This window comes from Convolutriloba macropyga, chromosome 14, assembly GCF_964194025.1.
Source record: "Convolutriloba macropyga chromosome 14, txConMacr16.3, whole genome shotgun sequence".
Lineage (NCBI taxonomy): Eukaryota > Metazoa > Xenacoelomorpha > Acoela > Convolutidae > Convolutriloba > Convolutriloba macropyga.
In genome coordinates, this window is record NC_134481.1 from 41,207,256 (window position 1) to 41,234,378 (window position 27,123).

The 27,123-nt window shown below is 35.0% G+C and overlaps 1 non-coding gene and 1 pseudogene across 1 annotated transcript; both read left to right on the top strand.

The window, feature by feature from the left end:
• The first annotated feature begins 253 nt into the window (after positions 1-253).
• Positions 254-18,480, top strand: LOC142353483 (uncharacterized; annotated as a pseudogene).
• Positions 992-1,073, top strand: Trnas-aga (transfer RNA serine (anticodon AGA)). The gene has a single exon. It is a non-coding gene; the product is annotated as a tRNA-Ser (tRNA).
• Positions 18,481-27,123: the final 8,643 nt, after the last annotated feature.

Genomic DNA, 27,123 nt, shown 5'->3' on the forward strand with positions numbered 1-27,123 from the left:
GAACAAAAAGCAATAAGAACAAAAAGGTCAGGCGAAAAAACAGAATTAGTTTTTCAGCGAATCAGTGACGAATCCTTAGGTAAGAATGCTGTTTGATAACGACCAATGGCCCCCCCCCCCGCCATTTTGGCACAAGGCTGGTAATGGGATAAACACGAACTTTTAGCTACGAAGAGTTAGTTAAACTTCGGGGAACGTTAAAATTTTTCGGGGTCGTCATTGGGTTTTTTTCTAGAGCATTTGAGAGATTTTTAATTGGAGTTTTTATTTCAGATTGTGATGGCGGAGACGGTGGTGAATTGCAGCAACAACGCCAGTTCTTCGAACAACTCAGATTTGAGCACTTTCAACCTGGGCCAACTTTTCAACCAAGTTGGCAATTTGCCTTCTTATGATGAAGATGATCAGATTGAAATATCGCTCAGTTTACACAAATCAGTACTGCAAAATATGGGCAGCGATCATACCAAAATATTGCTGATAAACTCTTTGTTGACCCAGTGTCTGGGAACGTTGAATATCAAACCGGTTAAGGGTTCTGGAAAAGGTTCGGGGTCGGGTGGAGGCTCCGCTTTTTGTTCCGGTGACGGAGGTGGAGGTGGAGGAGGAGGCGGAATGGGAGCCGCTTGCAAACAGGAATCGTCGAGTCAGAATTCGGTGGATAAGAATTCGGGTCCGATCCATTTTCCGTTTAACAGTCAACAGAATAGCGGGGGGCAGATGGATAACAGAGACTTCTACTCGGGGGGCAACTCGCATTTGGGAAGTGGGGGTGGAGGAGGTGGAAATAGTAATCGGATGTCTTCGTTTGGAGATAGGAATGCGGTTAGTTAAATTAAATTCGCATTTTGTGGATAAAAATAGCTTGTGTTGGTTTCAATGCGCAAAGGTTTAAGACGTAATAATAGGAGCATGCAGAAGTGAAGGAATTGAATTACTGAAGAAAGTGATTTCCCGTGTTTATAGTACACTGCTTGTTAGGTATATTGAAGCAGTCATGGCCGAGTGGTTAAGGCGTCTGACTAGAAATCAGATGGGTTCTACCCGCGCAGGTTCGAATCCTGCTGACTGCGAGATTTTTTGATGATATTAATGTAAAGAAATTACAGTTTTTATTTTGTTCTTACATATTACTCGGTCTGTCTTCCCCACTATAGGACCCCCAAGAAATTATATCCTCCGGTGAATGAGAAAGACCCGTAATAAGAACAAAAATAAAAACTGAGCTAGGAAATATACACCCCCCCCCCCCCCCCCCCCCTACCACTAAAGGAAGAAGATCTATTTTTCTATTTTCTTTCGGCTCCCAACATGAGGACACCTTTTACTCCCGCGAATTTGGTCTTTCCCATTATATCCACGCAGCTTAATGCGTATAGTATGGTCAGATAACGTTTAGTGTACCCCGCCTGCCCAAATCACTATAAATATACCATAATGGGGGGGGGGGGGGCTCCTTTCAAGGCGAGACTGCGAACCGAATCAGAAAAGATTCGAAAGAGTATTTGATAATACGTATGAAAAAGAAGGAACATTTCTTGTTTAGCTGGACCTGAACAGCTCAGACGCGGCGAGTGTCACCTCCACAAATTCTGCTGGTCTCAATGAGCGAGTGGTGGCTCAAGCCCCGGGCAGTCCGGGTGCCTTTCTGCAGTACATGGGAATAGAGTCAAACTCCTCAGCTACTGGGGCAGCTGGAAACAACAACCAGTCGGGTGCAGGGGGTGCAACTGGAACTGGCAACTCTGGCTCTAATTTCGCAGCCACAGAGCTCGAGACATGTGGCGGAGGAAGTAACAGGAACTCAAGTGTTGATGATGATCTCAATATGACGTGAGTCGAATTGAAGGGCTGCTGTTTTTCTGATACTATTAAATTTCATAAATATTTGTTTGATTTACCCACAACGTATGTGACAATGTTGGAGAGATGGGTAATCTTGTACAACAGAGTGCATACATTTGCTTCAAAATTTAAAAATTTTTGATTATAAGTTGCAAAGCGATAGCTGAGGCTATTATTGGCGTTCTCTTGTATTTTTTTTTGCATTTCAAGGAATGCACTATATTGGAGCGCAGTCCTTGTTAAAAATCTCTTCACACATTTTGAAGATTTTCGATGTCAATTTGTAGTGATTTTGGTCTCGCAGAAACAGGAAGTGTGGACCGAAACAGTACAGTAAGTGATTCCACTCGTCTTAAAGTTGAAGAAAATGGTATTTCAATAAAAATTTGCTTTCTCGCTAGTGGCTTTTGGTTCAAACACGGCAATTTGACCTCAATTTTTTAAAATAGCCGCACAGCGATAGCTGGCGCTATCATTGGCCTTCTCTTGGTTTTTTACAGTTCAAAGAATTTGAATTGTATTGGGTCTTTTTTTATGTTTACACATTTTCATGATTTTTGAAGTCAAATTGGAGTAGTGATTTTGGTCACACCGATACAGGAAATGGAGCGAAAAAGCGAGTAGTTTTGCGGCGTGAAATTTTTTTGCTCTAATTTTAAAGTAGAGTGAGAAAACGGTGTTTGAACAAAAATTCGCTTTCTCGCTAGTGGTTTTTTGTTCACATGCGGCAATTTCACTTTGATTTTTACTGTTTTTTCGGTTTTTTGGATAGGATTTTTTAAAATGGTTTTCCCAATCCATTCATAGTTCATTCTAGGCCTAATTTTTTTGTTTAAACCAAATTCCCTTTTCTCTGTAGTGGCTTTTTGTTCACATGCGGCATTTTGTCTTTGTTTTTCTGTTTTTTTAATACTTTTTGATCAGATTTGTTTTAGAAATGGTTTTCCAAATTCACTCATAGTTCGTTTTAGCTCTAGTTTTTTTGTTTAGTCAATGAAAATTCTGAATTGTACGTCAGGACTTGTCCTGCTATGTTTTTTGTTTTGTCGTCAAGAGTTTTGTTACGACCATATGATCCACAACCACTTCAAATCTGCTTTCTGTTCATTCGTTCATGCAATTTCAAATGAAATGCGTGCATGACGTCATTTTGTACTCTTAGTGGAGCGAAATTTTGTTTATTCGCTTGATTAAATTTTTGGTCACACGTGACTTATCTCACTCTCAAAAACGACTTCCTCACTTTGAAATTGACTTTTCTTCACTTCAATTCAAAGTGATCAGGTCAATGAATGTGTGTCACTCTAAATGAAGGTTAGTTGAGAGCAGCTAATAGAGACAGCAATAACTTATGCAGATTCTTAATCAAAATATAACATTATATCACTTAATGAAAAGTATAAAATTTTTTGGTCTGTCTTTTGTTACTGTTTTTTAGAGTGCAGATCTGCAAAGCTATTGCGACTGTTTTTGTGGCAGCTTTGTTATCTGTTTTCCGGTTTTTTGAAATGATTTTCTGAGCGCATTCCGTGTCGTTTCTTGGCCTATTTTTTGTTTTTTTCATAAAAATTCTTCGAAATAGAGGCCAGCGCTTGTACTGTTATATTTTCTTGTCCTTCGTCGAACAAAATTCGTTTCGCTTTACATTAGTTCTTGCTTGTTCTACATTTTGCGTGAAATCTTTTTGACTTCTCTGGGCTAGATTCATTCTGGCCTTAATGAGTTTTAATGATATGACAACAAATACTTTCAAAAGAAATACTCGCATATTTCGATAACAAATAGTTCTAGTATTGCAAAACCACTAGGTATGAACTTGAAGCAATCTTGAGATTCATTTATGACTCAGTGATTACCAATAAGACCTGTCGTTACTGATACTAAGTAAAGGAACAACAAAAAATGGGAAAATGAGAAATTCACTGTTATATGATAACAAATAGTGTTTAAGTCATAAACAGCATTAGCTGCCCGTTAAAGAACATGATAAAATATAAGTAGGAACAAATAGAACAAATGTGTAGTATATTTTTAGTACGCAAGAAAAAAACTCTGAAAACAGAAGTTAATTTGTCGCTCGTGAAAAAAATTCCCTCAAAATCGGAAAGATTAATCAAGCCCCGATTTCTCACAGTATTTTAATTTAATTTGAAAGAGTCACGCCTCAAAAAGACAGCGCTGCAATAAATTCAAAATGATTTGGATTACAATAGATCTGAGAGGAAGCCATGAAGTCCAGTTTAGATGCCTGGTACAAGAACTTCGTTCTTATGTTTTTGATACCATCTTAAATGCTTATTGGTATTGATATTAGTCCATGTATCCTCTCATTAAAAAAGAGGAGCATGTTCAACTACGAATTGACATCAAAATAGTTTACACTTTTAATCTGTTGTATAAAAAATCAATCTTTTGTTTTTTTTTTGAATCCCAATCGTGGTTGTGGGAGTCAATGATGGTTGTTTTCCGTTTATCTGCCAAATATTTTTTAATATGTGAGACCTAAATTTCCTGATCTTTCATTATCCTAAATTTCTCATTAGGATAATGGTTGGTTTTTTATTGATGGATAACTCGTTAACGACCGGTGACGGGTAACGCCTGGTTAACGCACAAAACTCTGAGACAGTGGCGGAAATCTGCTTTGATTTGGACAATTTTTTTTCGCTAGCTGCTATGTGAAGAGTTGCGGAAAAAGTTGCCTTACCATTAAAGCAGTTACGTAAGTTATGCAACTGTTGATTAATGAATGTTACCTAACGGTTGTTATAGCCACCGAGAATTTAAACTCCGATGCGAAACCGAGTTTTTGATTAAATTCGAGAGGGCGATAACAAGCTGTGGCAATGTTTTTAATTGTTCTCAAACGAAGTTTGTAGCTCTTATATTAGTCCTGTTGATCTTTTTTATGAGATTTTTCGCTTGACCGATTTTTCGTCTGGCCCATTTGACTTTTCTTCCTTAAAAACGGGATAGACAGCAGGCATAAAGTTCTCTTAGAGCCTGTCAGCTCACTAGTCTCCAAGTATGCGATTCATAGAAAGTGTATTGGAGACGTGACGTATACTCATGGTTGAAGGATGATTCTTAGATTTTGCACCACCACCCCTTTTCGTGCTATTTATCGGCCGTGAACAAATTATTCATCGATAACGTATGCAACTGTTATATCAACGAGAGTTGAATAATTGCTGCGATACCGAAACAGAACTATTATCGGCCTTCCCTTAGTTTGGGAAGAATAGATCTCAAGCAAGGCTTTTAACAGTGAATTGCATCACTAATTATTGATGTTGATCAAAATTGGCTTCTACCGGCAACATTATTTAGAATCACCTCAATATATGTTGGTATTTAGTGACATGAAATGTAACTCGATTGCAAATGAGTTCGGCACTTCGACGTTCCAGTGCAAACAGTGCATGGAGGTCTTCTCAAATGCGAGACAGCTGTGTGCACATGCAGTTGCCCACATCCCCCCTGCCCCACGAGCACCCAACAATCAGAATGGAGGAGGAAACAACCTCAACACAAACCCGGTGATGCCAGGAAATAAGTCGCCCATCACTCAGGTAACACAGGTAACATCTTTCATTCTTCTCAATCATTCTCTTTCGTTCAAACATAGTTTTGATGAGCACTCGCTGAGATTAACTGCCTCTATTCTGTTTCGACCCCCCCCCCCCCCCAGTGTTTTATGTGCCCCCAGTAACAATTTATGTATTGTTATTATATACGTTTTTATGTAAATTAGCACGTGCGCCTGAGGGCGTATAAGATATATGCCGACTAAGCTGGGGGGGGGGGGGGGGGGGGGGGGGGCAGAATAGATCCGGTTAACTTTTGTTGAAACTTACATCTACTGACGATTTAACTCCAGCTATAGTGGGGTTTTTCATTTTAAAGGAATGCTAGACTAGTTACTCAAATTGCACACAAAGCACTCAAATTGCAAAATTACACGGTGAACTGTCTGTTTTTGAACATCATTTACAGATTTTCGTTTTCCGAATAATTTTGTATGAATCCACTCAAAATATTTTTTTGCTCTGAGTATTAGTCTATATCGGCAATTTTCCCCAAGAAGCAGTAAGTTGAGTTCCACGTGAATTGTATTCAAACCCTATTATGCCTCAATCGTTTGAGAAAGTATTTGCTTAAATGTTTTAAGAGATCTGTTTTCAAGTTGAACACATTTCATAATTTAACTACTGTTTAGAGAAAACTGCTCCCAATAGTCGTTCGAGAGAAATTCTTCCGACGTTTGTGGGTTATGTTTTCCCTAAGTTTTACTTTCAGATGGGCGAAGTTTCACCTAGCCAAAAATGATAGTTAATCGAAGCAATTTCGACAAGCAAACTAAGAACGGAAAATGAAGTGATGCTAATGAAATGAAACTGAAACGTAATAACTTTTAAGCGGACATTTCATTTAGCAGGTCATGCCTCGGGGGTCATGGCGATGCCTCAGCGGCCCGTGGGACTTAGCGACCCGTTATATTAATTTGAGGCCAGTTATATTATACTATTTTATCACTTCCTAGATTATGCAATTTCGGCTATCTTATACTCTGATTTTTTTGGCTACCTGGACCTTCTGCTACCTGATATGCCACCCTTTATAATTACTTATGTCTTTTTTGCAGATTTCAGGGCAATTTAATTTCAGCCTGTTTTCATTAATAGCTGCCGTCAGCCTCTCAACGGCTATTATTTAGGCGCTCTCCTTTTTTTACGATTCGAAGAAGAGTATTGGTTTTCTTCAGGTTTTTTTTTACCGGAAGTACTATTTGTTCAGGCGGTGTTTTGACCTAATAGAGGAAGTGAGTTAAATTGCCTTGTGAACTAACTTTTTCTGAGCGAGTGAAGTTTTTATTCACGCACTGCGTTCAGTGAATGACTTTTTGACTTTGAGAAGAGTTTGAAAAGAGATTGGCGCATGTAGATGAGTTTTTAGCCGTGTTTTCGTCCATCTGGCTCAATTTTTTCTTATTAATAGCCGCACAGCGATAGCTGGGGCTATTATTGGCCTTCTCTTGGTTTTCGTCGTCGCGATTTTTGTTACGACCATATGACGTCACAACCACTTCAAATCTGCTTTTTGTTCATTCGTTCATGCAATTTCAACTGAAGTGCGTGTGTGACGTCATTTTTCGCTCTTAGTGGAGCGAGTTTTTTGTTCATTCGCGTGATTAAATTTTTGGTCACACTTGACTTACCTCACTCCCAAAAATGACTTCCTCACTTTGAAGTTGACTTTTATTTACTTTAATTCAAAGAGATAAGGTCAAATGGGCGTGCCACTCTAAATGAAGGTTATTTGGGAGCAGCTAATAGAAGCAGCAAAAACGTATACAGATTTTTAAAGAAAATATAACATATCAGCCTTCAATGAAAAGACGAATTTTTTTAGTCTGTCTTTTTTATTGTTTTTTTGAGACTGCAGATCTACGAATCTATTGCGGCTATTTCTGTAACTTGGTTTTTTGTAGAAGTAATTTTTTATCGATGCTGCATGAACATGCAACCATATGAAATCGATACCACATTGTTTCTGAGAGCGTTTCAAGTGCAAAATTGGTCCATATTTCTGTTTTTTTTTTCTGTCAATTTTTGGTTTTTTTTCATAATTTCTTGGACTCTTTCTGGCACTTTTGGCAAGCAAGTTAGTAAATATTTCAAAGTCTTCGTGATAATTCCTGAATTGGACGCCTCTTTTTGACGTGGGGTCTTAAAATTGTACACATACGAATCCGATTTTGGCTCTGTTTGTTTAAGTTCTTTAAGTTCTTACTTTGACTTTATTTATCATAAAAAGTCTTTTGGGTGACAATCGATGTTTTTGGTTTTGTTATGTTGCCAATTGTTTTTTGAAGGTAAATTCAGTGAAATTCTTCGAAATTCAGTGAAAATTTTAACCATATTTCGAAAATTTTTTTTTTCAAATTGTTTTACTGTTTTGCATTTGAGCTGTTTTTGGTTTTTACTGAGACAGGAAGATGGCTACGTAATGTTCTTGAACCTCGATTGCATAATAGCAACAAAACCATGTTTTGGTACCTCATTTTTTCGTTTTGATTTTTCATTAGAGTTTCCGATTCCTTATTTTTTTATTTTTAATTTGCGAATTATGTAATGTATGTATTCTCATGTTTCTTTCTAATATTCTTCTTAGACCTATAGTTCAATCCGCCTTGCCTTTGTTAGATTCAAAATGACTTATTTGAACTAATAATTTTTGTATTTTTCTTAGAATTTTTTGCCCTTAGAAGTTTTTGTTTACAATTGATTTTATTCAACATATGACACTGAGGTTTTGGTAGCTTCACTTTTTCAAATTTGGAAGAGTACTCCTTTTCTGCGATCTTTCTTAAGGCTTGGTTTTGTTAAGATTTTTTCGTTTAAATATTTTCCCGTTTGATACCGAATTTTTCCGTTTGAATATTGTTCTGTTTCTTTAGTCTTTTAATGATTGATTTCCATTTGAATAGTTTTTGGCCATTGTTTAGTTATACCGCGTGCATTGTGATTTAAAGCGACAATTTATGTGTATAGTTAAAGCGACAAAGTTTTTATATTTACCAATTGATGACTGTTCTTTTATTGTCAAACAACGTTCCGATTGAGAGAACTTACAGAAATTGATAAATTTTGTAACAATTTTGACCATTTCTTGCAGTATTCAATAAATGCAGTATTGTTGCACGTTTTGGGAGCCTAACTTGGCTTGACTTTTGCTGCTCGCGTGCTTTGATGTTTCCAATTGCGGACAAAAATTTGTTTTAAATATAGGTGTAATGTATTTTTTAGTTCAGTTGATCAAAATCAAAAGAGACAAGATAAACCGATAAAGCCCGGTCATTAAGTCATTGAGAATTATGTTATCAAAGATCCTTAGACTGTTTGCTAACTGACATTGGTATTAAGCGTATTAGCTTTTAGTTTAGAAGCTGAATTAAGTATAGTTTAAGAATCCAACTGGAACTGCACACCAAATTAGAACACTTTTGACGCTGACAAACAGAGAAAAATTTCATCAATTTGTCTCATCTTTTGTTAAGGGCCGCCCTCATCTTCTCAGCCGGCTATTATAGCGCTCCTATTTTTTTACAACTCAAAAAATTTGAATTTTATTGGGGCGCTGTCTTTTTTTACGATTGTTCACACATTTTCATGATTTTTGATGTCAAATTGGAGTGTAGTGATTTTGGTCACGCCCGAAACAGGAAGTGGAGCGAAAAAGCGAGTGGTTTTGCGTCGTGAATATTTTATGCTCTAATTTTAAAGTAGATTGATAAAACGGTGTTTGAACAAAAATTCGCTTTCTCGCTAGTGGTTTTTTGTTCATATGCGGCAATTTCACTTTGATTTTTACTTTTTCGATTTTTGGATTGGATTTTTTAAATGGTTTTTCCAATCCATTCATAGTCCGTTCTAGGTCTAGTTTTCTTTTTAGTCAATGAAAATTCTTTGAATTGTACGTCAGGACTTGGCCTGCTATGTTTTTTTCGTCGAACAAAAAAATGTTTCGCTTTACCTCATTTTGCCGCTTTTTCAACATTTTGCTTGAAATCTTTTTGACTTCTCTAGGCTGCTCTAGTTTCTCTGTTCTCTCATTTTGCTAAAAGTGATTTTTGAACATCAGCTGCTCAGCAAAACAATTCAAAATGAACAGAGTCAATATAAAAAATTGAAGTCAGTAGTAGAAACGGGATAAGCCCATAATGCCTTATTTTAGATGCCCGCTTTTCGAACGTCGTTCTTATAAGTCTTACTTGCCATCTCTAATGCTTATTGGTATTGATAGTAGCACCTGTGGCCTCTCTCTAATTTTTTTTCAATATCTATTCTTTCAATCCCAATCATGCTTATTGGAATCAACGGCGGCTATTTTCCGGCAATCTGCCGGCTATTTTTTTTTACTGTATTGATTGTAAAAATAGGCAGTTTAGAATATAATTTTGGAATTCGAAGTGTTAATTTTGTTAGAGATTGTTTTTGATCCGTCTGTAGATAGAGTTAAAAGGCAAACATGAGACAAACGACCGTGCTAAAATGGTGTAGCTTCACTATCTGCTAATATACGGCGCTTGATTAATGGCTCGACATTTCGTGATAAAAGTGAGCAAATGGAACGGCAGCGTGAACAGTTTTTCAACCAAAATTTCTCATTGTTTTGATAGTCGCAAGGCAATGTAATTTCACGGCCCCCGAAGCGATAGTTAAAACCATCGGTAAAATTTTCGTGGCTTTCTATATATTTTTTGCATACTTAATCAATTGCGTCCTTTTTAGGCTTGACTTTTAAGTTTTAAAAACACATCAGTGAGCGAGCGAGATCGTTCTTGATCTCTGACAAAATACTGGTTTGTCTGCTAAAGTTTTTGAAGCTCTTAATTTGTTTTTGCCTCGAATTGATAATCTGTTTTCATCTATAATCTAAGTCGGTTATATTTACAGGTTGTTTTCACGGTTATATTTGCGGGATCTTTTCCGTTTGCGCCCCCCCCCCCAGCTTAGTGGGCGCATATTATTTGCATCCCCCAGATGTACGTGCAATATTTTTACATAATGATTTACTATGTAACGGCACGTGCTCTCTAACGGGGGGGGGGGCTAGAACGTTACAGGTTATATTTACGTGTTTGTTCACAGGTTGTGAACAACGTGGCGAATAATATTTTTCACTCCAACGAGAACTCGGGGATCGCTGCAGCCTATTTACAATGCGAACAGTGGCAACTCGAAGAACAAGAAGAAGTACTCGTGTCCAGAATGCAATTTCACTTCGGATCTGATGGCTCGTGTCTCTCAACACATGATACTACACTCCGGCATGCGTCCACATGAGTGCCAGCTGTGCAACAAAAGATTCAAACGTCGATATCACCTAGATAGACATTTAGGTGATGTTATTTACTATGATATTAACTATATCGTATCCCATAAAGTTGAAATAAGCAACCGTTTCACGAATTGACGAACAGAATTCAACGGTCAAAATGAAACGGAGCTAACGTAACAAACTGCTGGAATTCAACTGTCCACATAGTTGCTTAATTGCCTGTCTTAACGTTTTTTGAACGTTCGATTATTTGAGATTGGTTTTTAAAAAAATGCAAACTTTTATTTTAAGCACTTGGAAGTTAGTGAGCATCAATACGCACATTTGAATATCAATAATTTTTCCTGTGTTGCGGCATTTCATTTTTCCATTTCATTTTACCATTCAGAGAATACTAGCAGGTCCGTAAAAGCAATCTAAATAAACTTTTTTTTTCAAGAACTCTCTAAAAACTTTGGACGAACAGATATGCGCATCCCAATATTCATTTCATTGATACATTTACCGAAAACTAAAAGTTGTATATGAACGCGAGATCATAAAAAACCCGGGAAAAAAGTAAAATGAGCGCGATGGTCACAAATATTAAGATTAAGCAAAACTGCTAAATTTTTATTTCAATTAAAGTTTTGTGTTCTGTTATGATGACAATGAAAACATTCGACTAGCATCCACAGAAACTTCCTCGAAAAGAAGTAGGGGATAAATTCAACCTGCGTTGGCGGTTAGCTAAAAACTTCTTCAAGCATCTTATAGCAAATACCAGAAGCTACGATAACTTTTAATAATTTAACTTGGTGAACATTCCACCTACCTTTCGACAGTAAAAATGGTGCTTGAAAATGCGAAGGAGAAAATTGTGAATACTAAGGCAAACAAGTATCTCATAAATCTGGATCTGTCAGCCAAAAATATTGCGTGAAAAAATTTTGATGGAAGGGCAATTAACGGATAAATTATTCGATCGTGAGCGAAAAATCGTTAAACTCCCTAAGCCAACCAAACCTACTTCGCAAAAGTTGAAACATAACCGACTAACGTCGGGCGAATTGCTCTCAAACGACCGGCGAGGAGTTGGCTCCGTCAGTAGCTAGCCATGGTTTACTGAGGCTAGCTTAGCTAAGCTTAATTGAAGGGCATGTGAAAAGAGTGGTGCACCGCAGCGGGGGGGGGGGGCAATAGTGGGAGGGGGGTCTTTGGCTGCACGGAGCCCTTACGGCCTGAATGTGCAGTGTTGGGTATTAGTGGGCGGCTGATGAGACAATTGAGCTGAAAGGCTCTAAGAGAACTTAATACTCACTGGGCGCTACCTCTTTATCCTGTTTCTGAGGACGAAAAGTCAAATGTGTTACAAAAATCGCTGAAGCGGAAAAGCATAGAAAAGACCAACATGATTAATATGATTGCTACAAACTTCATTTGAGATAGAGTGTGAGAAATAAAACGTGAACAAGTAAGAGAAGAAAAGAAACCCCAACCAGCAGAGAGAGAGAGAGAGAGAGAGAGAGAGAGAGAGAGAGAGAAAGAGCCAGGAATGTTTTCGATGATGAGATTCGACTCCGCAACTTTAGTTTTCTAGCCTTGTTAGTAAATAAATAGAATAGAAACAGAATTTCGAAGAAGAAAAGAAAACAGATGTTCAAACCTTTTTTTGTCTCTGGAGATCTGTCATAAAACCCATCTGCAAGACTTAAAAAATTTGGCCATTAATGATCGTTAGACTCAGGAAAGGTCAAAAACATTCAATTTTTTTTAAAAAACTGCAAATTTCAACATAGTCATGCTAAAACTTCTGATATTAAAATCTCCAGAACATATTTATTGTCTCATGGGAATATCCAGTATCCCCATTTCAAGCCTTAAATAGTTTCAGTGGATCATAAAGATCCATAAACATGAACAAAATAATTTTCTGAAAACATTAAATTTAAATTTTGTCAAAACACTGCTAAAATTCGAGTGATTGAAATTTTGATAACCGTTCCATTAACTCCAGAACCTATGCAGTAGCTTATTGTCAAACCTTAGAGGAGGTTCCTGGGCCCGGAAAAAGATAAAAAAAAATTCAAAAATATTTTCAAAAAAATTTTGAACAAATCTAGAAACTATACAGTAAGCTATTATCAAATACTAGAGGAGGTTCCTTGGCTCTTGAGGCTGGAGAAACCTAAAAAAATGACAAACAAAATTTTAAAAAAACTTGAAAAAAAATTGCAAGTTTTATAAAAAAAAATTGCAAAAATTTGTGATATTAAAAAGTTCAAAATTATTCGATGGCCAATAAAAATTCTCCAGTAACTTATTATTTATTCATAAAGGAGGATTTCTGACCCCTGAACCTGAAAAAACCTGAATAATGACCTGAAATTTCGTGAGGTTAAAATCTTGAAAAACTTTCTATCACATCCAGAAACTATGCAGGAATCTATTATCAAACCCTATTATCAAAAATATTATCACCTATTATCAAAAGTAACCTATTATCAAAAACTTCGTACTTGAAAAAAAGCAAGTTTTATCGAAAAACTGCTAAAATTTTGTGATATTAAAAATTAAAAACTATTCCGTGGCCAATAAAAACTTTCCAGAAACTTACTATCAAACTCTAACGGAGGTTTTCTGACCCCTGAGGCCGAAAAACCTGAATGACAAAAAATGTCAAAAAATTGAAAAATTGCAAAACATGCATTCAAAAACTTTGCAGTCACCCTTTATTAAACCCTAGAGGAGGTTGGTTTTAGCTCTTGAGGCTGGAGAAACCAAAAAATTGGAAAAAGATGAAAAAACTTTTAAAAATAGCAAGGTTTTGTAAAAAACAAATTGCTTAAATTTTGATGAAAAGTTGAAAACTATTCCCTGGCCAGAAAAAAATTTCAGTAAATTATTTTTAGACCATGAAGGAGGTTGTCTTACCCCCTGAGGCTGAAAAAAACCTGAATAATGACAATGAAGGTCAAAAAAAATAAAAACTGAATGTTTTGTCAAAAAAATTCTAAAATTCGTGATAATAAAATCTTGAAAAACATACCATTACATCCAGAAACTGAGCAGTAACGTAATATCAAACCCTAATGAATAATTGGCTCTTGAGGCTTGAGAAAACTAAAAATTGAAAAAAAAAATTAGAACTTGAAAATTGTGAAAATTATTTTAAATTGCGTGTTTTTGCTTGGAGTATTAATACAGATAGCTGTTAAAATGGTCAGAAAAAGTACTTATGTTTTGAGCCTTAATTTTAGACTGGTCTAACAAAGAATCCGAAAAATGACAAAAAAACGCGAAAAAATATAACAGTTTGTGCTCCAAAACTCCTAAAATGACCATTTAACCTTAAATAACGGCCTTCTAAGTTGCTACTCCACACTAAGCACATGAAGGACTACTAAACGCGACTAAGGGCCTCTAATGAAACTCAATGCCCGCTGGGCGCTACCTGTTTATCCCGTTCTTAATGACGAAAAGTCAAATGGGTCAGACAAAAAATTGGTCAAGCGAAAAATCGCATAAAAAAGACCAACAGGACTAATACAATTGCTACAAACGTCGTTTCAGAGCAATTAAATAGAGTAGTTTAATCTCACATGTTCGCAACTAGCATATTATTAACGAAACAAAGAAATCAAAACACAAACCGACTAATGTCGGAAGGATTGTTCTCGAACGACAGGCGGGTGGAAAAACATTTGACCCCACCGGGATTCGAACCACTGACCTCCCGCTTCATAGGCATATGCACTACCAACTGTTCTATTTGGCCCTTAAGTATCCTACTATGCAACCAAGTTTATATTAGCAACAAGAGTGAGAGCAATAGAGATCACTCAGAAATGAAGAACGAAAGCGTGAAAAAGTCACTTGAGAAGTCAAAGAACATTCTAGAAGAGAAGCGCAAAATGGTCAAGCAAAAAATTTGCATAAAAAAGACCAACAGGTTTACAGTAATTGCTATGACCTTCGTACAAGAGCAATTAATAAAGGAAAATAGAAAATAGCAATGCCCTATTTTGGATCTATTTCTAATTGACATTTTTTCGATGAATGACTTTTCTTGCGTCCCTGTTTTTTTGCGGTGGGTGAATTTTTTGACAGCTGGATTATCGGTCATCGACTCTTTTGTAGTCTGCGCTTTTTCGGACATTGATCTTTTACGAGAGTATTTGGTTCGGTCATTGATCTCTCGCAATCTGCCCTCTTAACCATGCTGCTCGAGAGCTCTTAAACATGCTCTTCAATAGTTCTTAAACATGCTCTTCAGAGGCCTCTTAAACATGCATTTTCGCCTTTCGTTAAACACGGTGCCTCATAAACTGTCATACATTTAATATATAGGATGAATTATTGGGGCACTGTCTTTGCGACTCGAAGTCTTGGAGATTGGAGTGAATTTTGAAGCAGGAAATGAAATGCCTGAAATATGGAGTGGTTTGAGTGTTGAACAAAATTAGATGAGTGGGGCGAAAAGAGTGGATGTTTGTTCATACCGCTTTTTTAAAGAGCAAAATTTTTTAAAGTCAGTTTTCATTTATTTGTTAGGAGGTTTTATGATTTTCTGTTAATTTTAGGATTTTTCATAAGGTTCTCAAGGTCTCTGGTAATCAATTTGAGTTTCAGGCAAATTTGGAGGTTTTGTCAGCTATTTGCCAATTTGTAGGCAATTGTTTTTTGCATTATTGCCTATTGTTTCTGTTTTATTACCATCTGTGGGATTTGAAGAGACATCTTTTACTTGAGGAGCTTTTATGTACAAAGTAATTACATTTCTCTGACATAAAACTTTTGTTGAGAAATATGACAAAAAATTGCAAATTTCAACTATTCTTTGATTTTGCAGTTTTGTGTTTTCCAACCTTGACAAGTTTCTTACTCTATTGTGACTTGCTGATTGTTTCGAATTTCAGTACATTATTTTTTCGAAGCAGTTTTTCTTTAGCTTCATATGCCTTGTAATGATAAAAAATTTCAATTTCAAATTCTTTAATTTGATATTTTTAGAGCTTCTTTTTTCTTAAATGGTTTTAAAATTCTCTTGAGTGGTTTCAGTAGGCACTGTCTTTTTTGATGATGTTTTCGTTTGACAGAGACGGCTCTTCGAGTCGTTTGGGAACTCTTCTGGTTTTTTAAAATCTATTTTCATCTTTTCATAGTTTTTGAAGTCAAATTGAAGAGATGATTTTAGTCATGCTGAAACAGGAAATAGAGCAAAAAGCCAGTGACTTTAGGGCGTGAAAAGTTTTTCTCTAATTTAAAAGTGGAGCGAGAAAACAATGTATGACGATCGCCTTCTCTCTATTCGTTTTTTTGTTGCAAGCGGCAATTTGACTGTTTTTTCGATTGTTTGATGGGTTTTTTTAAAGTGTGTGCAATCCATTCATAGTTGATTATAGGTCTCGTTTTTCATTTAGTCAATAAAAGTTCTTTGAACAGTATGTCAGGATTTGTCCTGCTTTGTTTTTCGTCGATTTGTTATTTGTTTCACGTTTTTAACTTCTTCCTGTCAACGACTTTTGCGTGCTTGACTTCTCACTTTGTCTAGCAAAAATGTTAAGTCATTTGCCTGGTTTGATTTCGGTCATACGTGACTCACCTTTCTAAACCAAATGATTTTTGCACTTCAAAACTTAAGTTTCATTTGAATTAGTGGGATGTTTTAATAACTCATATGTGTAATAATGGCTTCTCCGGAGTGAATTTCAACCAGCCTTTTGTTTTATCGCTGAATGTTTTCACATAGTTTATTGGGCGGCGTTGGTAACGTTTTCGTCTTATATAAGTATCTGTTTCTATCTGTATTATACGGCACGCAAGTCTATTTTGAAGCTGTTCTGACATTCTGCCGGCTATGTTTTTTTTTAAAATTGGCCTATGAATTCTTATAATTATTTTAAGAATTTCAACTATTTCGTGCTCCCTGTTTGGTCAATAGATCTTTGCGTGATAAAATTTTGTGCAAGAGGAAAAACATATAGAACTATCTAAGTTATTAGCACTATAAGGTACTCTCTGTAATTTTTAATATAAAGCTTCTAATTCATAGCTCTAAATAGAAGCTATAGTCGTGTGGTTACCCCGACCCCCTCTTCAAACACGCAGTGGTTTGCTAACTTGGTAACAAAAATAAAAAAGAGTTTTTTAAATCGAGTTTGGCTAGATAACAGAACACTTGGAAGATTCTTGCATAAGGTGTTTGTATAAAATATACCATTCTTGTATAAAATATAGGGTTCTTGTATAAAATATAAGATTCTTGTATAAAATATAAGATTCTTATATAAAATATAAGATTCTTATATAAAATATAGGATTCTTGTATAAAACATAAGATTCTTGTATAAAATATAAGATTCTTGTATAAAATATAAGATTCTTATATAAAATATAGGATTCTGATTCTTGTATAAAATATAAGATTCTTATATAAAATATAAGATTCTTATATAAAATATAGGATTCTTGTATAAAATATAAGATTCTTGTATAAAATATAAGATTCTTGTATAAAATATAAGATTCTTATATAAAATATAGGATTCTGATTCTTGTATAAAATATAAGATTCTTATATAAAATATAAGATTCTTATATAAAATATAGGATTCTTGTATAAAATATAAGATTCTTTTATAAAATATAAGATTCTTATATAAAATATAGGATTCTTGTATAAAACATAAGATTCTTGTATAAAATATAAGATTCTTGTATAAAATTTAAGATTCTTATATAAAATATAGGATTCTGATTCTTGTATAAAATATAAGATTCTTATATAAAATATAAGATTCTTATATAAAATATAGGATTCTGATTCTTGTATAAAATATAAGATTCTTATATAAAATATAAGATTCTTATATAAAATATAGGATTCTTGTATAAAATATAAGATTCTTATATAAAATATAGGATTCTTGTCTAAAATATACGATTCTTGTATAAAATATAGGATTCTTGTATAAAAAATATGATTCTTGTATAAAATATAAGATTCTTATATAAAATATTGGATTCTTGTATAAAATATAGGATTCTTGTATAAAATATAGGATTCTTGTATAAAATGTAGGATTCTTGTATAAAATGTAGGATTCTTGTATAGAATATAAGATTATTTAGATAAGATATAGAATTATCAAATTGTTTTAGGATGTACTTTCAACGTCTGACAGTTCCGTTATTTTATAGGTGAAGTACACATGGGAGGTAGTCGTGTGAGTGCCCAGCAACCCGCAACCTCTCAAAACTTAGCTTCATGCACTAGCTCAACAGTGGCGAATAACAGTAATGCGACGCCTCAGCAACAACAACAACAGCAGCAGCAGCAACAACAACAGCATGATTCACAAAACAACAGAAACCAACAGCAGTCCTGTGCTTCCCAGAAAAACTCCCCGTCCAGAGGACCACTGATTAACACGAACCCCGCGCTACTATCCGCAGCTGCTTCAAGAGCAGCCGAACCCAGACTAACCCCGTCACACTTTGCGGCCGCGGCCAACAACAGACTGGCTTTACTGCCTCCCCCGAATGAAGTGTTTGCATTGCAGGCCGCCACTCACAGCAGTATTGCAATTAACTCCCAGGTGAACAATGCGGGCGTGGGCAACCCAGTGGAAAGATTCGCAGTGCCACATTTTCTGACGCCGCTTGTGGCCAACACTAATAACAGATGATAAACTACTTGTTATGTATTATAACGAATCAATCTATCTATCAGTCAGTAGATAAACTATTATAATCGCTATTTAACAAGATGCCGTTCCAACCTGCCACCCTCGTTCTCGCCACTTTCAACTGGATTTTTCATTTTAATTGTGTCACGCACTGACTTTTAGGGGCGTGAAAAATTGACTTTTGCGATGGGTTTTAAAACCTTTTTTTTTGAAAAATGCACTTTTTGTCCCTCTAGTCTCTGTCAGCTTTTCTCTTTTGAGAATCAATGGTAGTCGAACTCGGCAGAGGGGGTGGGGGGGGGGGGTTAGTTGGTAACAGCCTTCTTTAACTTTTGTTGTTCAATTCTATCCAATCGCGGTTAATTCTAACATCTATTTAAATTAATTCATTTCTATATTTGTAATTCGCTATTACTACAACTACTACTATTACTACCTACAACAGTACAGTCAGTTGCTCCTACTCCTACTACTGTGGATAACTTTGACTATTTTGTCTCAAATTAGTTCTTCTTACGCACCTCTCTCATTCTCTCATTTGATGATTAAATTAATGTTCTAGCCTGTCGACTATTTTGTATGCAGATTTTTGTGCAATATTTTTAATAACTAGTTGGTGGTCTTTTTCTCTCGTCAATTTGATTTGATTTGATTTGATTTGATTTGATCAAGTATAGTTTGTTAGACATTCACCTTCATAGATAATAAATTTATGTAAAGTTATATACATTGTGTATTATTCTCTCAAATCTACCAAAGCTTTGTTGTTTTTATTGGTCTTTGACATCGCTTAGATTTCGTATGAATTGTTAAATTTTCTACAATATTTCTTTCAAATCCCCAGTTTTGACTTCATTATTGACAAGATTACACGGTTTAGTGGAGTTATACTTCGAGAGATCCAAAATTATCAAAAAATTTCAATCAGCTGGAGCAATATATTTTCGGCATTTATTCGGGGTTTTGATTTTTGGCCAGCATTCCATGCCTTCTTTTTCAAAATACAAATTTGAGCACAAGTTTTTCGAATTCTTTTTACATCGGAAATATTTTTCAGTAGATTCGCGAATCGGACTAAGTTTCAGCTGGATATTGTCTTCGAGATTTTCTACAAATTGAAAAGCAAAATTGGGTATTTGGTTTTTATTGATTTATAGCCGCCTCAGCTTCTCAGCGGCTATTATTTAGTCGCTCTCCTTTTTTTACGACTCGAAGAGGAGTATTGGTTTTCTTAGTTTTTTTTTACCAGAAGTACTATTCGTTCAGACGATGTTTTGACCTAAAAGCGAAAGAGAGTAAAATTGCCGTGTGAAATAATATCTTAGCGAGAGAAGATATATGATCATGCGTTTCAATCAGTGAATGACTTTTTGACTTTGAGAAGTGCTTTTTGAGAGATTGGCGCGAATAGATAACCCCTGTTGACCGTTTTTTAATCCATTTGACTCAATTTCTTTGCTTGTAATTTGATTTTTTTTCGTATAAATAGTTTATGACAATGCTGCATTAATATGTAGCTCGCTGAAATTGATACCACAAAGCTTTTGAGAACATAATAATGCGTTTGAAGTTCAAAATAGGCACATATTTTTAACTTTTGGATTTTCATTGATTTCTTTGTTTTTGGATCTTTAATGAAAGTATAATTGGTAACGTCTTTTTGAGTTTATACAACAGGCACCTATCTATAGCTTATCTTATTTTTTATAGAATTTTATCTACACTAATTCGACTTTTGCAATTTTTGTCCAATTGTCTATTTTGTTTGTTTTAGTTTGAAAAGTTTTTTTCTGCACCGGCACGGACTTTTATTTTTTGCTAGGGATAATTGTTTAGTTTTCTTAACGTTGTCTTGGAAATTCAGTAAAAAAAATTTGTTTCATAAACGCAGTTTTACGATACCTTTACGCCATTTTTTTTACAAATTATTTTAGTTCTAAATCTTTGAATGTATCTAGTATGTATCGTTCTAGACCTAGAATGTTTTTGCACTGATTTTTCGCTAATTAATTTTATACTTTTTTTGCTGGATTTCCAAAACGTATTGTTGGTTTAAAATTGATTTCATTTATAATGTAGCTCTTAGACTTTGCGAGCTTTAGTTTTTGAAATTTTGGCTAATATTTAGTTTTCTTAAGTTTTTTGGGGGCTAGGTCCTTAATAAACTGTGTTTTGTTTTTCAGTGTTACTGTCCCTGCCGTTAAGATTATTCATAATTCGCAATATTTTGAATTCATTTTGTCTGCAAGCTCCAAAAAGAAATATTTACTTTTTTTTCTATCTTAATTCTTAAGTGCTTTGACGCCAAACAAATTTATATACAAAAAGTTTATAGTTTTCTTTTTATTGAGGAAAGCTATTTTATTTTCAAGAGTGATACCTACATTGTGCTTTCCGAATGTCTTGTGCGTCGCAGAGTTAATTGTGGAGCACTATTTTTTTTAAAAAATATTAGTTATTTTGTGACAATTTTTAGCCGATGATATTTTTGAGCCTATCAATATTTTTCCATTCTAAGAATTTTGGCCAATTTTCAACGCTAATAGATGTTTTCAGTAATTTGAAAGTTTTTGGTATCAAGAAATTTCAGTGAGTGTTTTCTGTCAGCTTTGTTCTCAGAATAAAATGTTTGAGTCATTTATGATCTAGTATGATTTCCTTTGTTTTATGTTAGCTAGTTTCAATGATGTTATAGTGCTCAAATCTTTCCTGAGTTTTAAAATTTTTACATGTTTTCGCCAAAGTCAGTTAGGTAGAAAATAACTGTTTGAAGACCAGATATACTGCTCTTAGCTGTAGGTACGCTTTTGCTGGTGAATTTCCGACGCTTCGATTTACGGAAATCTTCCGGACATGTTTTTAAATTCACTAACCTTTTGATCACGTTTTTTGTTTTAGGCACCCTACAATTTTCACGCTTGACCTCTGACTTACTTCACTAATTGTTTTTACTGAATGAAGAGTACTATAAACTATAAATTATTTCACGCGTTGAATTACACAATGTAGCGAATACGGCCAAAGTCAAAAGAGCAAAATCAAAAGATCAAAAGAAACAGGATAAGCATATAAAGCCCGGTCATTAAGTCATGTTGCATTAGTTTATCAAAGTTCATTGAAGCGATTGCTAGCTGGCATTAGTTTTATGCTTCAAAGGTATCATTTTAAAAGGTGAATAAAGTGTAATTTTTGAATCTAACCGAATATGCAGAATTTGCGCACCAAAAAAATTTTCATAATTTTTGCTATCAAGTTGAAGTGATGATTTTGGTCAATCTAAAATGAAAGAAATGGAGCAAAAAGCTAGTGTTTTTGCGGTGTGAAATTTTCTACTCTTAAGTTTAGATTAAAATTAGGGAGTTCTTTGAACAAATTTGTTTTCACTAGTGCACTTTGTTGATTTAAAGCAATTGGATTTTGATTTTCACTGTTTTTTTTTCAATTTTTTGGTGCTCTTTCTAAAAAGTTCTTCCTCGGACGATATGTTCTCGGACAAAGATTGGATCAATTTTTCTAAACCTGGTATTTTTTGCAGAATTTTCTCTTGAATATTTTTGCTCTTTTGAGCTAGAACGTGTCAACTGAGTTTGTGTCACTCTAATTGAAGGTTTTTTCAGCCCAGCTAATATAAGCAGCAATAGAATTCGCAGAGTCTTAGTCACATATCAGCAATTATTAAAAGGAATAGAATTTCTTTTTCGGTCTGTTTTAATTGTTCTCGAACGAAGTTCGTTGCAGTTATTGTAAACGTGTTTTTTTATGCATATTTTTTTTTTGCTTGACTATATTGCGCATTTCTTCTAGAACATTCTTTGAATTCTCAATTGACTTTTTCACGCTTTCGCTCTTTTTTGAGTGATTTTTTATTGTTCTCACTCCGAAGTAAAGCTTGTTGCTAATATAAATATCAATTGGAGCATAGCAACAGGAAGGGTATGTTTCATTTTTTTAAAAGTTGCAAATCTACGAACCTATTCTCTGGCAAACTGTCAGCGGTGTTAAAGTTCTCTCGATCGCAGTTTGAAGCAACTAATGTAAACGTGTTGGTCTTTTTATGCAAAATTGTAGGGTGACCAACTTGACTATTCGAGTGACTTTTACGCCTTTCATTTTTTTCATTTGGGGTAAATTATACATCTCTTGTTCTGAAAATTAAGCGGCTAAACTCAAGTGGAAACAGTTCACTAATAAAAATCAACTGAAAAATAGTCCGCAATTGGTTTCATTCATTTAACTTTAATTATTTTAATGGCTAGAATGGTGTAAAAAAACCTTAATTACATCATTTGAAGCCTCCTTGGAAATTTTAGTTACCCCTCCCTCCACCCGCTCACAATTGAAGCAGGCTGCTCCAGATTAGAACTCCCACTGGTCGTTCGAGCGCAATTCCTCCGACGTTAGTTGGTTATTGTTAATTACACAATTGTAACGAACGTGTTTTGTGACTATTGTTATTTCGATCAGTTTGGTTTATTGGTTTATATGTAAAGTATTTAATTCAAGGTTAAACGACACTCAGCAAAATAAAATGGCATGTGGTTCACTTATGATGTTGCTGCAATGATAATGCATAATATATTGCTGTAACAACGCTTCCCTGTTACTCGATGCCATCAAACCAATAATTTGAACAAAGTGAAATTCGTAACTGAAAAACTAAGGTTCTTGGTGTAAACGAAATTATCTAACGCTTGGTTTTACTTTTATAAAATTACTGGTTTCACGGAACTGATTGACAACGAAGCGTTGTTACAGCAATCAATTGCATCCATGCTTGAGATACAAATAACTTGCGTTTTTGTTGCCGCAACATCATACAAGGACAACTGATCATTTTGTTTTGCTTGCTTCAAAAAGGCGACATCTGACAAAATATAATGACAGAACCCTTTATGTTGCGCCTGAGGTTATTGCTAAACTTTGATTTAAAACCTTAATTTTCGATCAAAATAACAAAGGCCACGAAACACTAAGTAAAATTGTATAAAGAGACTCAAAATAAAACCGCTGAGAGATTGTCAGAAAATAACCGTAATGATTTTGTAGATTTGCAATTTCAAAAAAATGAAAAGGACAGTAAAACACTCGCTTTTTTGCTCCCTTCCAGTTTTGGCGTGACCGCAGTCACCACTTTAATTTGACTTCCGAAATCAAAATATTGTGTCAACAGATCTTTAAGGAACAGCGTCCCAGTACATGAATTGCAAAAAAATTCTTTGAATTGCAAAAAAAACCCAAGAGAAAACCATTAGCAGCCTCAGCTATCGCTTTTTGGCTATAATTAATTGCAAAAAACGGTATAAAATTCAGCATTGTAGCTTTGAGTCAATCAGAGAGATAAAAAGAGGTAGCAATTATCGATTTATGTTATCACTTTCAACAATCCGTACAATTTAAATTTTGCACACTGCGTTTGCCGAAACGATTTTCTACTAAAGTACAAGCAGAAAAAAGTTGTCAGAACAAAAACAATTTTTTTGTAACGAGACAAATTTTGTTCTAATTTGAAGAAACTAAGCAACATTTTTGGTTTTGCCAATTTTTCAAATTTAAAATTTGAGAAAGATTTGCAGTTTTACAATCATTTCAGTTTTAAAAATATGTGTAGAGAGATAGAAATCGGCAGAAGATCCGCCAGACCAAACCTTATCATCCTAACATTAACGCTATGGTTGAGCGTACAAACTCAACGGTTGCAGAGCAGCCTGTAAAGTACGTTGGCGATTTTCATGACACAGGCAGTAATTAGCTTCGTTTAGAAATGATGGCTTACCGATCCGCAATTCACTCTATGACTAAGTATAGCCTGCCTTTTCCTTTTTCGCCTGTATTTTGTGATAACATGCGCTCTACCAATTGATTGCATGTACCAAACAGTGTAGACATATGTTTATGCGGCAATGAGTGATGACAATGTAATGTTGAGAGATAAACTGCTTTTCTGCCTCGAACTGATGCGAAACACCTTGCATCAAGAACCACAAAAGATTCAACTAAGATCATAGCGCCTTTGGACCACAATACGAAATGATAAGTAGAGATTGTCAATCAATTTGACCATGAAAACTGGACGGAAAAGGAATTTAAATCTTTTGACAGTGGGGCAAAAATAATTCGGGAAATAGTCAACCTTGTAATTTTTGTAAATGAAGCTGTTAAAAATAAAAGCGAGAAAATAGAATATTAGAAACTGAGTCAAGAAAGGATCAAACAATGTTACTGATAACGCATAATATATTGCTGTAACAACGCTTCCTTGTTACTCGATGCCATCAAACCAATAATTTGAACAAAGTGAAATTCGTAACTGAAAAACAAAGGTTATTTGTGTAAACAAAATTATCTAACGCTTGGTTTTACTTGTATAAAAATACTGGTTTCACGGACCTGATTGACAGCGAAGCGTTGTTACAGCAATCAATTGCATCCATGCTCGAGATATAAATAACTTGCGTTTTTGTTGCCGCAACATCATACAAGGACAACTGATCATTTTGTTTTGCTTGCTTCAAAAAGGCGACATCTGACAAAATATAATGACAGAACCCTTTATGTTGCGCCTGAGGTTATTGCTAAACTTTGATTTAAAACCTTAATTTTCGATCAAAATAACAAAGGCCACGAAACACTAAGTAAAATTGTATAAAGAGACTCAAAATAAAACTGCTGAGAGATTGTCAGAAAATAACCGTAATGATTTTGTAGATTTGCAATTTCAAAAAAATGAAAAGGACTTCAAAACACTCGCTTTTTTGCTCTCTTGCAGTTTTGGCGTGACCGCAGTCACCACTTTAATTTGACTTTCGAAATCAAAATATTGTGTCAACAGATCTTTAAGGAACAGCGTCCCAGTACATGAATTGCAAAAAAATTCTTTGAATTGCAAAAAAAACCCAAGAGAAAACCATTAGCAGCCTCAGCTATCGCTTTTTGGCTATAATTAATTGCAAAAAAACGGTATAAAACTTCAGCATTGTAGCTTTGAGTCAATCAGAGAGATAAAAAGAGGTAGCAATTATCGATTTATGTTATCACTTTCAACAATCCGTACAATTTAAATTTTGCACACTGCGTTTGCCGAAACGATTTTCCACTAAAGTACAAGCAGAAAAAAGTTGTCAGAACAAAAACAATTTTTTTTGTAACGAGACAAATTTTGTTCTAATTTGAAGAAACTAAGCAACATTTTTGGTTTTGCCAATTTTTCAAATTTAAAATTTGAGAAAGATTTGCAGTTTTACAATCATTTCAGTTTTAAAAATATGTGTAGAGAGATAGAAATCGGCAGAAGATCCGCCAGACCAAACCTTATCATCCTAACATTAACGCTATGGTTGAGCGTACAAACTCAACGGTTGCAGAGCAGCCTGTAAAGTACGTTGGCGATTTTCATGACACAGGCAGTAATTAGCTTCGTTTAGAAATGATGGCTTACCGATCCGCAATTCACTCTATGACTAAGTATAGCCTGCCTTTTCCTTTTTCGCCTGTATTTTGTGATAACATGCGCTCTACCAATTGATTGCATGTACCAAACAGTGTAGACATATGTTTATGCGGCAATGAGTGATGACAATGTAATGTTGAGAGATAAACTGCTTTTCTGCCTCGAACTGATGCGAAACACCTTGCATCAAGAACCACAAAAGATTCAACTAAGATCATAGCGCCTTTGGACCACAATACGAAATGATAAGTAGAGATTGTCAATCAATTTGACCATGAAAACTGGACGGAAAAGGAATTTAAATCTTTTGACAGTGGGGCAAAAATAATTCGGGAAATAGTCAACCTTGTAATTTTTGTAAATGAAGCTGTTAAAAATAAAAGCGAGAAAATAGAATATTAGAAACTGAGTCAAGAAAGGATCAAACAATGTTACTGATAACGCATAATATATTGCTGTAACAACGCTTCCTTGTTACTCGATGCCATCAAACCAATAATTTGAACAAAGTGAAATTCGTAACTGAAAAACAAAGGTTATTTGTGTAAACAAAATTATCTAACGCTTGGTTTTACTTGTATAAAAATACTGGTTTCACGGACCTGATTGACAGCGAAGCGTTGTTACAGCAATCAATTGCATCCATGCTCGAGATATAAATAACTTGCGTTTTTGTTGCCGCAACATCATACAAGGACAACTGATCATTTTGTTTTGCTTGCTTCAAAAAGGCGACATCTGACAAAATATAATGACAGAACCCTTTATGTTGCGCCTGAGGTTATTGCTAAACTTTGATTTAAAACCTTAATTTTCGATCAAAATAACAAAGGCCACGAAACACTAAGTAAAATTGTATAAAGAGACTCAAAATAAAACCGCTGAGAGATTGTCAGAAAATAACCGTAATGATTTTGTAGATTTGCAATTTCAAAAAAATGAAAAGGACAGTAAAACACTCGCTTTTTTGCTCCCTTCCAGTTTTGGCGTGACCGCAGTCACCACTTTAATTTGACTTCCGAAATCAAAATATTGTGTCAACAGATCTTTAAGGAACAGCGTCCCAGTACATGAATTGCAAAAAAATTCTTTGAATTGCAAAAAAAACCCAAGAGAAAACCATTAGCAGCCTCAGCTATCGCTTTTTGGCTATAATTAATTGCAAAAAACGGTATAAAATTCAGCATTGTAGCTTTGAGTCAATCAGAGAGATAAAAAGAGGTAGCAATTATCGATTTATGTTATCACTTTCAACAATCCGTACAATTTAAATTTTGCACACTGCGTTTGCCGAAACGATTTTCTACTAAAGTACAA